The 13,683-nt window shown below is 49.7% G+C and overlaps 1 protein-coding gene across 1 annotated transcript in view; it reads right to left on the bottom strand.

Annotated features, from left to right (window-relative positions):
* ANXA11 (annexin A11) overlaps positions 1–12,558 on the bottom strand; it is a 40,867-nt gene extending 28,309 nt beyond the window's left edge. Inside the window, exon 1 of the mRNA XM_060127094.1 lies at positions 12,332–12,558. The gene's annotated coding sequence lies outside the window, so the exon portion shown is untranslated. The remainder of the gene's footprint in view (positions 1–12,331) is intronic.
* Between the last annotated feature and the right edge of the window lie 1,125 nt (positions 12,559–13,683).

Below are 13,683 nucleotides of genomic sequence, written 5' to 3'. Positions count from 1 at the left end.
GAGACAAAACCGTATGACAGTAAAGTCATGTGCTAAAATGGGGCAGCCGCAATCAGTAGAGCAGTTCCTCAAAAAATTAAACGTACGACCTAGCAATTCCACTTCTGCATATGTACCCAAAAGAACTGAAAGCAGGACCCGAACATATTTGTACACCAGTGTTCACGGAAGTTATTGTTCACAGCGGCCAAAATGTGGAAACAACCCAAATGTCCATCAACAGATGAATGGATAAGCTAAATGCAGTATATACATAACAGAAGGGTATCTGGCCTTAAAAAGGAAGCAAATTCTGACGCATGCTAGAATATGGATGAATCTTGAGGTCATTATGCTGAGTGAAATAAGCCAGTCAAAAGATAAATACGGGGCTTCCCTGGTGGCGCAGTGTTTGAGAGTCCGCCTGCTGATGCAGGGGACACAGGTTCGTGCCCCGATCTGGGATGATCCCACATGCTGCGGAGCGGCTGGGCCCGTGAGCCATGGCTGCTGAGCCTGCGCGTCTGGAGCCTGTGCTCCGCAACGGGAGAGGCCACAACAGTGAGAGGCTCACGTACCGCAAAAAAAAAAAAAAAAAAAAAAGATAAATACTCTATGAGTCCACTTCTGTGAGGCACCTGGAGTAGTCCGATTCAGAAACAGAAAGTAGAATGGTGGTGCCGAGGGCTGGGGGGAGGGGAGAGTGGAGTCTGGGGTTAGTGTTTAATGGAGACAGAGTTTCAGTTTGGGAAGATGAAAAGTTCTGGAGATGGATGGTGGTGACGGTTACACAATAATATGAATGTACTTAATGCCACCAAACAGCAGACCGAAAAATGGTTAAAATGGTATTAAAAAAAAAAAGCTGTGTGGTTTTAAGCCACTAAATATGAATAAATTGCTACAGCAGCAATAGAAAGCAAGTACATACAGTGACCACTGCTTCTCTCCTTCCCTCCAGATCTTTCCATGGTGTCCTCTTTGAAAAGCCTCTCTTTGTATAAGAGATCAGTGCACAAGTCTACCTCAGTCAGCAAGAGAAGCAATAAACCAAGACCACAGAAAAAACCATTCCACCGAGAAGGGAGGGACCAGGTGCTCACGTCTCCTACATGTCTGGGAATAAGAGCTCACTCAGTAAAGCTTTGCTTGCTTGTATTATTATCAATCAACAAAGTCACCATGGTGAGACCCAGGGCTTGTGAGTGGGTTCCCTATGGCTGGCCAGGCACACCCAGCCAGCAATGCAAATGCTCTTGGGAGGGGAAAGGTGGGCAGTGTGATGTTCGGGTTGGTGGGCAATCAAATCACACCCAGCTACTTGTAATGAGGTGGATAGACCTAGAGTCTGTCATACAGAGTGAAGTAAGTCAGAAGGAGAAAAACAAATACCGTATGCTAACACATATATATGGAATTTAAGGAAAAAAAAATGTCATGAAGAACCTAGGGGTAAGACAGGAATAAAGACACAGACCTACTAGAGCATGGACTTGAGGATATGGGGAGGGGGAAGGGTGAGCTGTGACAGAGCGAGAGAGAGGCATGGACATATATACACTACCAAACGTAAGGTAGATAGCTAGTGGGAAGCAGCCGCATAGCACAGGGATATCAGCTCAGTGCTTTGTGACCGCCTGGAGGGGTGGGATGGGGAGGGTGGGAGGGAGGGAGATATAAGAGGGAGGAGATATGGGAACATGTGTATATGTATGGCTGATTCACTTTGTTGTAAAGCAGAAACTAACACACCATTGTAAAGCAATTATACCCCAATAAAAAAAAGAAAATCACACCCAGCCAGCCAAAACCAAGCAACTGGGACACCAGAGATCATTCTGCCCTAGAGACGACTCAGTTCATTCCCGCCCACCCCACCCCGGCTCCTATTTCACAAGTGGAGAAACTGACAACCAGAGTGGAAGTGACAGGCCAAGGTGACACAGCAAGATCCTCCCAGGGCTGGCTCAGGACCCGCCCACTTCCTGCTCCCAAGCCAAGGGCCCACTGTCCAAAAGGCAGGACCCAAGCCAATGGCTGAGTTTTCACAGCATCTTTAGAGGGAGGTTCAGGTTTTGTTGCGCCTGAAGCCTATATAATTTTAGGGGCCCTTTTAAGACCCTGGATGCAGAATACTTTCTTGCAAATTCTACAAAACTATATGACTTTGTGAATTCACTTGCAGGGCCTCTCCCACAGCCTTGCAAAGGCCACATGCAAGTGACTGGGGGGGTGGGGGGGCTTCAACCTGAAGGTTAAGTTTCATTAGCTTAACACTAGTTCCACCTCTGGGCTCAGAGAGGCATCCAGTGCTGGGCTAGACTTCCTGGAGCACAGGAGGAAAAAACAAAAGTTCTGACCTGCACCAGGCTTTCCCTCTAGCTGGGGAGATAAACACAAAAGAGCAATCACAGGAAAATACCCACAAAATGTTTAAGAGCCACTCCCAGGCAGAATGGAGATTAAGGCTGAGAATGAGGAAAGGGCTCTGAGAGCAGAGAGGAGGAGGGAGGAGAGGTGGGAGGCGTGGTGTCTAGGAAAGCGGCTTCTCTCTGATGGATGGGCCTTGGCGAACCCAAGCTCCCCTGGGCATCTCTCCCTCATCTGTTAAATGAGTGAGGATGCAAGGGATCCGTGCTTGTCAGTTTGTGCTGCCCAGGACCTGGGGCTCCCTGGAGGTTTTGTAGTTCACAAACATTTATTTTGTTGTGGGGAGGGGAGAGGTGAGGCCACAAAAGAGACTCTCCCACTTAAATTTTGTTTTAAATGGAAAAACAGGAAACCTGGCAACAAGGGTCCTACATTCCCACGTGGTGGCACACAGCTAGGGCTGCAGCAGCTGCCCCTTCATCCAAGATGCCTGTTCCGGCTGCCCACTGTCCCCACCAGGGCAGTCCCTGCAGGTACCGATATTTGCAATGAAAGGAACAGATGTTCATCCAGGGCCCTGCCAGTTAAGAGGTGGGGAGAGGGGTGGCGCACAAGACTAAAGACCTAAAGGCAGCAGGGAGTCCCTGGGCCTCTACAGTCCTGGGGCCTGTTCAAAGCCTTTGGAAAGGCCTAGTCCCTTCAAACCTAGAAGACCTGACAGAGTATATACTCCAGCTCCTGGAAGCCCCAGGAAATCTCTCCTTCAAATAGCACTTATCAAGGGCTGCTCTTCTAATGGTGACCAAGTCCCCAGCCAGTCTTATTCAGCTGGAAGCTGAAAAGAAATCCCCGTCAGAATCTGCAGATCACCCTGGAGGAGAAGATGCTCTTTCAGATCTCAGGTGGGGCTGATCACTGTGCAGGTGGGATGCTAAAGCCTGCCAACCCGCCCTGGGCTATGCCATGGCAAGAAAATGGAAGGTCCCTGGAGGTCTCTGTGTGATGGAAAGAATGCAGGAAATGCATGTCTGTAGCTCAGTCAAGCCAATACCTCAGCACTTTCCATCTTCAGAACTTCTGCTCAAACAGTCCCTCTACCTGGTCTGTCCTCCTATCTCCTTTGTGCCTTCCTTAAGCCTAAGTCAATTCTGGCTTTCCTTTTAGCCAGATGGAGCCCCACTTCTTTCAGGAAGCCCACCCTGATCTCTCCACCCACAACGATGATCTCCCTTTCTAGAACTTACCAGCACTTGGCCTAAAATGTTTTCTATGTCTTCTTAGTGCTCTAACAATACTCCCCCTTTTCCAGTACCTATGACAGGTATTAATACATATATTACCGCATTATATATCACCTCATTAACCTTTGAAATGATCCTGCAAGAGAGGTATTATCACCTCAAGGGAACTAAGGCTCAGGGATAATTCTTGACAAGCAAGGATCACACACCAGACTAGTGCCCGAGCCAGAATTACTTTTTCTAGGCCTCCCAGTGAGAAAGTCAGTGCCCAGGCTATAGGACAGGCCTCTTCTCTCCTCCTCCACTGGCCAGTATGGGGCAGGGCACAGCAAGGTCCCTGACACACACCAACAGGACACCAGTGTACCCTGATTCATCTCTTTCACACCCTGGTGGCACCTGTCTCAATGACCTCTTCAGTCAGAGCTTCTGGTACAGGGGCTCCAGGAATTCTGGGGGCAGAAAGGACTGATCTAAGACATTCCCTCTCTCCCTCCCACGACAAGGTAGAACCTCAAGTTATGTGAGAGGGCGTATGAACATCCCCGACTCTGCTGGGGCACTGCCTCACCTCTGAGGTGTGGGTCACAGATGCCATAAGGCCCCAGGAGCAAGCCAGTGAGCCCCAGGGCCGCATTCCACCAACCCTGACCGTCCTTTCCCAGGCACTGAACAAAAAGCCCATAGAAAGTGCTGTTAAACATTCAACTCCTCACTCACACCCATGAATTAGGAATAGCTGGAGCCCATGTCAATCATTAGCCAGACAGTGCCTCAGACACTGCCCTCCGAGGGCTGGCACCTGGGGAGGCCCAGCCTGGAGAAGTTCCGGGCAAAGCAGGCTGGAGAGTGGCCACGGACCAGTGTCCAGGCCTGACCAAGGGGTTGAACTTGAGCAAGCAGGCTCAGAAAGACACCTCTTAGAAATAAAGCCAGGCCTTCCCTGGTGATGCAGTGGTTAAGAATCCGCCTGCCAATGCAGGGGACATGGGTTTGAGCCCTGGTCCGGGAAGATCCCACATGCTGCGGAGCAACGAAGCCCGTGCGCCACAACTACTGAGCCTGAGCTCTAGATCCCGCAAGCCACAACTACTGAGCCCGCATGCCACAACTACTGAAGCCTGTGCGCACCTAGAGCCCGTGCTCTGCAACAAGAGAAGCCGCCGCAGTGGGAAGCCCGCGCACCGCAACGAGGAGTAGCCCCCGCTCGCCGCAACCAGATAAAGCCCGTGCGCAAAAACGAAGATCCAATGCAGCCAAAAATAATAAATAAATAAATAAAATACATAAAAATTATTTAAAAAAATAAAAATAATAAAGCCAATTCCCAGTGCGCTGGCATTTGGATTACACAGGAACCCTACAATATCAGGGCTGGAAGGGGCCTTCAGGAGTTTCTTTGACTCAACCAGCTTGTTTTACTGAGGTGAGAGCCAAGGCCTAGAGAGCAAGGCCTGCCTGGGCTCTCAGGATCGGCTGGGACAGGACAAAGACTCAAGTCATGTTTCTCGACCTCCCGGCCGATGCATCGCGGCCCAGGCTGGCTCCCTGCCACTCACGCTTCTGGGCGCCATTCCACCTTCCAGGGCTGGAGAATGGACTTGGAAATGCAAAGGCTACCCTGGGAAAGACAGAATGAGAAAATGACTCTGCTGCCTCCGAATAAAGCCCCACATCATCAAGCCACAGAGAAAGCACCCTCTGCCCAGGGAAGCCTCTGGGACACTGCTTCTCTCCAGGTCCACCCCCATGAGTTAACAAGAGCAGAGAGCAGGGGCTGGCAGCCTCTTGTTTTGATCTCTCCAGGGTATCAGGAGCCGCACTGACCCACAGCCCAACTCAGTTCAGGGTTCAAATGGTCTCTGTCCCCAAGCTCTCCCAGAAATAGACAATGATGTGTCACACCTGGAGTTGATGAAGGTAAGTCGGGAGAAGGAAGCACAGTTAGACTCTCTCCATCCCAAAGCTGGGTCTTGGAGGGACACCCGCCCCCGCATCCCGAGGGCCCTCTAAGATCAGGAGGTGACTCCAAGTGGCAGAACGAATGGCTGCCAGACCTGACTATTGGGAATGGCCTGGAAGCAGCGAGACCCTCAGAGCATGAGAAAAGTAGCAGCAGCAACTTGCCCTCAGGATCGGAGGCTGCCGCCCCCTGCACTGCCTGCTGGCTTGCCCCTGTCACAAGATACCATTCCTACTTCCTAACCCGAGGAAGGCTGGCTTAGCCAGTGGCAAAACCGACAAGCACAGGAGTAGTTTCAGACTGAGGACACCAGTGGGTGGTGTTCCAGAAACTTCAGTCGTCACCCCCCTCAACCATCTGCCCCCTCTTGCTTCCATGACAGAACACTGCCTGCAGCCTGGCACATGGCAGCCCCAAACAAGGACTATGTTTCCAGGCCTCCCTGGCAGCAAGGCAGGGCCCTGTCAGGGAGTCAGCTGTCCTGGGCCTTGCAGGTAAGGGAAGCACCCAGAGCAACACTGCCCAAGTGTGGTCCCCAGACTGGTCGAATCAGCACAACCTGGGTGCCTGTCATAAAGGAAATTTCTCGGGCCTCACCACAGACCCCCTAAATCAGAACCTTTAGGGGTGGGGCCCAGGAATCCGTGTTTTAACAAACCTTGCCAGTTATTCTTAAACATGCTCAAGGTTGTAAACCAAAGCCCTGAAGAATGCTGGGAGCAAATTTTCATAAGGAGCCTCGTGCCTGGACAACCTCATGGAACAGACACTTATTAACTCTGGACTCCAATTTCTGGAGATCGAGAAACTCCTCTCTTAAATCATGGCCAAACCTGAATCCTAATGCAAGTGGGTGGGGAAGAGGAAGGAAGAGGAATGATGAGAAACTTAACCCAGACAGCAGAAATCAGGAAAGAAACAACATCCAAGTATAGTAAATAATAAACAGAAAACAAGACACAAGAAATAAAATCAAGACTATCTGGTATGCAAACAGTCTGAATTCTCTACCAAAGACAGAAATGACCAAATTCGGTTTGTTGCTATTATCACTGCCTTCTGCCATGTCCCCGAACCCCAGTCACGTGCTGATTACAAGAGAAACACTTTTTTTTTTAAATGAGAAAGAAAAGTTAAAAATTAAGGCAAAGACATACTAGGTAAACACAAAGACAAACCAGAAGTGGAAATATTAATATTAAAAACATGTTGAGGACTTTCCAATAATCCTGCCTCTGCAAACTGAGGGTTTTTTCCAACCATTTCTCAGCCATCTGGAAACAAAAGACTTGGAAAACTACCCCCTAGGAATCCATGGTACAACAGGGCTTAGGCCATTCTAGTCCCTTGAAATAGTTTATGTGACTTAAAACACAAGCATAGAAATGAGTGTAAAACTTGTGGCCCAAGTCTTTATACCTGACATTTGGCCCTGGGACATTTTTGTGTACTGTTTTGTCATATCCCTTGGGGAAAAGAGAAAGTACGCCTTGCCGCTTCAGATGAGGAAGGAAATGTAATTGCGAGTCACAGCCGTCCACCTCCTTGGACCTAAGGGATGGGGGGGAACCAAACACAAAGGCAGAGGAGTGGTACTCAGGCCCATCCCTGGGCGTTGCAGACAGATCTCCTTTTATCCATCCCTCCTAAAACCTGGCTATCATGGGGGCCACTGGGACAGGCAAGGAGGGGGAGCTCACAGTAATCCTGACTCAGAAGCAAGCGGGGGCAGTCTGATTACTACCTGCTCTGCATGAGTCTGAGTGGAAACTAAAGGATGCGGCTTACCCCCTCCTCCCTGACTGACGCCTGCCTCCAAATTTCTGAGGCTTTCACTTACTGTCCTATAAAATGCACTTAGTCACTAATTTTAGGACTGTAAAGAAGAAGGGATTCTCCCAGATTCTTGGCGATATATGCTCCTAAAAGAGTTAATACAGAATTTAAGGCCAAAGGCCAAAAGCATTGAATAAGCAAAAGACAAAAGGTACAATCCACAAAGGTAAACTTGATAAACCTGTATACACCAAACATGCATGCCAAATTCATAAATCCAAGACAAATATAAGTTGAGCTTGACTCAAAAAAAAGATTCAATAAGCAGGGATGCAGAGGGCAACCTCAAGATCACAGATGTATCTGAAGTCTGTATCCCACAGAGAGTACACGTCCATGAAACCTTTTCACATTGATTGTGTAGCTGGCCACAAAGAAAATCTTAATACAGTCCAACAAGAGATTTTGCTGAGCACATTCACTCAATAAAACTAGCAGTCAACATTAAAATATGACCATACCCCCCACAAAACTTACTCAAAAATTCAGGACGTTGCCTTCTAAAAAATTCTTGGATCAAAACTGATCTACAGAGTACTAGAAAGCAATGGAAAGGTGAGCATTTCATACAAAGGCCCATTGGCTAGAGTTGTACTCAGAGGAAAACGCTGAGCTTTATATACTTTTTTAATTAAAATAAAACACTAAAAATAAATGAACCAATTTAGATGTTAAAAGTAGAGCAACAGGGCTTCCCTGGTGGCGCAGTGGTTGGGGGTCTGCCTGCCGATGCGGGGCACGCAAGTTCGTGCCCCAGTCCGTGAGGATCCCACATGCCACGGAGCGGCTGGGCCCGTGAGCCATGGCCGCTGAGCCTGCGCGTCCGGAGCCTGTGCTCCGCAGCGGGAGAGGTCACAACAGTGAGAGGCCCGCCTACCACACAAAAAAATAATAAAAATAAATAAATAAATAAAATAGAAGTAGAGCAACAAAATAAGCCAGAAGTAAAAAGAAATGAGTAACAATAAAGGTTGAAATGAATGACCAACAAACAGAAAAAAAAGGTAGGGATAAAAAAAATTATTTACAAATAATTTCCAAATTATATGACATATATTTTATGAGATATATATATATATCTCCAGCATATCCAATTAGAATCCTATTCTTAATATCTAATGAAGACATTCTACATCACAAGGCCTGTAATCTGTCCCTGATTTGGAAAACTTAATATCATAAAAATGTGAACTCTTCCTTATAAATAAAACATTCAGTGACATTCCAAACAGGATTTTATAGATTGTTTACTCCAACACCATTTCTAACTATAAAAATAGTCAACAGTCTCCATACCCAGCAATGGGGGAAAGGTTGAATAAATTATTTTACATCTGTACTACAGAACAGGCAGGGGACAACCTAGGGCCGGTAGGGGTGGCCTCTGCTTTTGTGCTCCCAGCACAGGCTAGGCAAACAGTGGATACTCACTAACACTGAGTTCAATAGAAATATCCCTTGTCACCCGCTTCCTAAAATAGCCGTGACCTTTTAGGTGGACACAGCAAGCTGATGTCTGCTATCACCAGCCCCCCACATACACACCCTTTTCCCCCAGGGATGCCACTCCCCAGGCTTAATCTGCCATATACTCTCTCTGGCTCCCTGTTATCAGCCTCTGAGTTTCTCCTTGTCCCTCACGCTGTCCTCTAAGCCAGTCTCTCCCCAGCTACAGGTGTAAGAGGCTGGGGGCTCCTGACTTCCCTCTCAATTTCAGGAGTGACTCCTCCCCCTTTTTTTCTGCTAAGGCAGTGGGACCTTCAGGAGCACAAGCCCCTGGAAGACTAGACACTCAGAGATCACAGAACCAGGAGTCAGCTACCTGCCATCTGCACACTCCACCCCCAGCTTCAAGATTCCTTGCAGGCACACAACGAAGATATCAACACTGCCATTACCACCCCCTAACTGATCTCAAACCCCTTTTGCAAACATCACCTCACCAGATTGTGCAAACCACCACGTGAGGTAGGCATTTTACCACCCAGAACTCTGGGACTCTGTGTGGCTATGTGGCTTGTCCCAGGATACCAAGCACGGATGAGAACTCTGTCTCCTCACCCCTCCATTGGCCTCACCTGTTACTTTCTCACATCAGGAGCAAAGCCAGCTGTGGTTCAAGTCACTGTACATGTTGCACTGTCAGGATTCTCCCAAATACAAACCACCACGTGAAATCAGACCTTTATTTCATGGGGTACCCGGGCTCAGGGTCAGTAGGCTTAATATGGTATGGTTTCAGGGTTATTAGAAAGCGCCATGAATTTCACAACTCCTTTCAAAAATGCAAATTCCCAACAAGGAAACTTTGGTGTCTTCATTTCCCCTAAGAGCTTTTCTATTTAGGTAGCCCTCAGATTCCTGATGTTCTGCAGGCAATGGGCTCACAGGGTGCTGAGGAGAAAAACTCAGAGAAACCTGAGTCTGTTTGCTTGGCTGTGATTGTAAAATACACCTATACACAGAATCTTCCTCCAGTGGTCCCCATGGGGCAAGTATCAGGGACTTGCTTCAGGCTTAGCGGGAGGGAAAAGACAGCAGCTGAGAAGAGGAAGGAGCAGGAAGGAAGGGGAGCTCCACAAAGACCCTGGGTCCTCTGAACATCCAGCACTCGGCACAGATTTCATTTCTACGTTCACCTCCTGCCCACACAGGGTTTCCCCTCCCCGCCCAAGTGAATTCCCAAGAAAAACCCACACTCACCTATTCTGGCTCAATTCTCACTCCTACCACCTCAAACTACCCATCCTCCCAGAATCACGTGGCCAAGGCATCACTAATGGATCTTAGGTGCAGCAATCCAAGATGAGCCCTGACTACCATCCTTGCCCTGGAGACATAAAGGAGTCCAAGGCGACTCCCACTTGGCCTCTCAGCCAGTTCCTAGGCCCACCTCTCAGTCTGGACTCACTTCCATCTCACTCTCCCAAGTTGTTGGGTTTTTTTGGCCTATCCAAATTCAGTTTCCAAAGTCAAACATTTTAAGAACAGGGAAACCTTACTTCCCTGGCCTGCCTCTTTCACTTAGCTAATATCTACTGAGTACCGACATTCGGCAAGGTCCCTTCTGGATGCTCTGAGACCAAGAGATGAGTGAGAAATACCCCCCACCCTCCAGACACAGAGGACGGGGCAGGGAGAAGACTTGTGGCCATATAATTATTACTCCAAGGCGAGTTTTGAGAAGTGATGCCAAAGGAGTGGAGGAGGGCTGCATGGGCTCACAGCATGTCTTGTCCCTTCCTGCTCCAGGCACCTGGATGGCTCCCAGGAGGGTGGTGAATAACACGCAAAACTGGGAGAAGGAGGGCAGAACAGCATGAGCTATGACAGAGGAACAGGTCAGAAGGAGAGTAATTCAACTCGGCCCTTCAGGGCACGAAGGGAGTGATAGCTATTGTTATTATTACTGTTGACTCTTCCAGATGATTACTCATGCGCCAGGCCCTGCTGTAAGCTTTACGTCTATCCTGCGACACAGGGGTATGGTGCACCAGTCACCACCTGTTCAGATCAGTGCCTGAGCTGTATGGTTATTAAGTATATTAACTCATTTAATCCTCACCATAACCCTGTGAGGTAGGTATTATTACTACCCCCACTTTAAAGATGAGGAAATGAAGGCATAGAGACCAGTAAGAGGTGAGATTCGGGAGGGATGCAGGAGCCCAAAGTAGTGAGCACCCCACGCCAGGGCAACAAATAGCCCTGGCACCTCACCTGGCCTCTCCTGGCAGGGAACACCCTAGCATGAAGAGTGCCTTGAGGGAAGGGGCCCTGTTAATCCTCCTGGAATCCCCAACAACTGACTGAAACAAGGAAGGAATGGAGGAGTATAATGAGAGCCAGTCCGGGGTGGGGGGGGAGAAAGATAGCACGCCCTACCTGTCCAGCTCCTGGACTCAGCCTGGCACTGCCCTGTAAACTTTTGTCCCTGCCGTGGGGCAGGGCAGAGGCTCACCCCTCCCAGGGCCACTCCATGCCCAGGTCAAAGCAGCAGGGAGCAAAGTGACGGCAGGGAGGGAAGGCAGAGCGGCGGGCTACCACAGATCCCCCAGGTCTGTCCTAAAACACCCAATCTCCGAAGAAAGGTCACTGATTAGAGGGGCAGGGACAGAAATGTGCCAGGCAAACTGTTCCCAGCTTGGGCTAGAACTGTCTAGCTTAGCTTCTCCCCAAAGTCTCAAGCTGATTAACTGCACAGCCCTCCTTTAGGCCAACAGATGCGTTTCTACCTTTTTAAATCTTCAGGGTACTGGGTAGAGCCCAGCGGGAGGTAAAAGTCAAGAATCCCTCCCTGAAACTGTAGCTCAAGGTTGAAATGGAGGAAAGGCAGCGAAGGTAAACACACAGGTGAACACAGCACCTGGGAGAGATCCCGCGTTCTCTCAAACAGAGTGCCTTGCAAATCAACTCCAACTAGCAGCTCCCAGGAATTTCCGTCTTTCCAGTTCCGGAGGAAAGTTCCTGAAGGCAGCCTCCTCTGCTAGCTCTCCTCAACATAAGCCCTTCCCAGAAGGGTACACACACTCCCGAGAACTCAACGGGGTCAGAGGGGCCGTGGCCACCGGCCATCCCCACACCAGCCAGTCGCCTTCTTGTCGCAGGTTCACCCGGTCCCAATCCGGCCCAGGCCCTGAGCCCCAGACTCCGGCGGAGCAGCACAATCACGTGGCCCTGGCCACTGTGGGCCCCGCCTGTGCACCCCCCACCCCACAGGGAGGGCTCCCCGCCGTTGACCGAGCTGGGCAGCCAGGCTGACTCAGCCCGTCCGGGACCAGCCCGACACCTGCCCCCTTACGGTTACACGCCGTGTAACCAGGAAGCCGCAGGGCCGGACCGGGAGGGGGCGAGGAACAGTCCGGGGCCTTCCGGCGGGGGCCGCGTAACCCTGCCACCGCCCCGTCCCTTGCCCCCAGCAGGCCGGGGAACCCTCACTCACCTAGCCACTGGCCACCGGGGTGGGGGACCGCGAGGGGCGAACGGGGACGCGGGCAGCAGCGGCTCTCTCTGCGGGCGTCCTAGGCGCGGCACCTCGTACCAGCCTCGAGTTATGTCCCACTCACGCTCTCGGGGCTCGCTGGACACTCGGGACCCGCGAGCTGCTCAGCAGTCAGGGAGGGTCTGGAGGAGGAGCCGTTGGGCGGAAAACTCCCCTCTCCCGCCGCCCCAACGCGCCCCGGGGCGGAGCCGCGTGCGCCAGGGCGGGACGGGCCCTAGGGGCGTGGTCTGCGCTCGGCCCCGCCCCCAGGTTAGGGCTGTCCTGGGCCCGCAGGCTGCGAGCATCCTCCCCGAGCAGGGGAAGGAAGCTAAAGGGCCTTCTGTCGCGGGAGGAGGATACAGCAGGCGCCTGGAGGTAGGCGAGGAGCCAGTTCTCCCCACCGCCTCCCGCCACCGGTCCTGCCCTGCGCCGCACTCGTGGGGAGGGGATTTACCCAAGCCCCCTCCAGCCCAGTGTACCTTACTTAGTGACTGTGTACATTAAAAAGGTGACCCTCTCTACGTTGAAAAGGTGACATAACAGTATGGAAATGGAGATGGGGGTGGGAGAGTAGCTTTGTAGTGCAGAAACCGCGACCACCTACCTTAGCCAGATGATCAAGGTCAACATCAAGAATGTTAAATCAACAGTGATAGTATGTACCGATTGTGGTCTTCCTCACAAGTATACATAATCACAGTTTAATCGTAAGAAAAAGATGAGACAAATCCCAGTTCAGGGATATTTTACGGAAAACTTGACCAGTACTCCTCAAAATTGTCAAGGGCATCAAAACCAAGGAAAGTCTGAGACACACACTGTCACAGCCAAGAGAAGCCTGAGGAGATGCGAAAACTAAATGTAACGTTGTATCCTGGATGGGATTCTGGAAAAAGGGCATTAGCTAAAAACTAATGACATCTGAATAAAGTATGGAGTTTAATTAATAATAACGCATCAATATTGGCTCATTCGCTGTAGTAAAACACCATGCTAATAAAAGATAGTAATAGCAGAAACTGGAGTTTATGAGAACTCTATTTGAACTTTTTTGTAAATCTAAAACTATTCTAAAAAATAAAGTTTATTTTTTTGAAAAAAGGACACCTACGCAATATATGAATATATTTATTTATATTGATATTATATATTAAATAAATATTTTTAAAAAACAGATTCACTCTTCATTCCCCCAGCCCACTTTTAGGCTTGCCTTTCATACATTACGTAGATGTACTGTCTACAGAACAGTGTTGCTGTATTTTTCTGCAACGCGCTTTTTTACTCACTAGATCTTGGAGGGTCTTTGCATG

Source organism: Lagenorhynchus albirostris, chromosome 16, assembly GCF_949774975.1.
Source record: "Lagenorhynchus albirostris chromosome 16, mLagAlb1.1, whole genome shotgun sequence".
Lineage (NCBI taxonomy): Eukaryota > Metazoa > Chordata > Mammalia > Artiodactyla > Delphinidae > Lagenorhynchus > Lagenorhynchus albirostris.
This window is presented reverse-complemented; position numbering and strand designations above follow the sequence as displayed.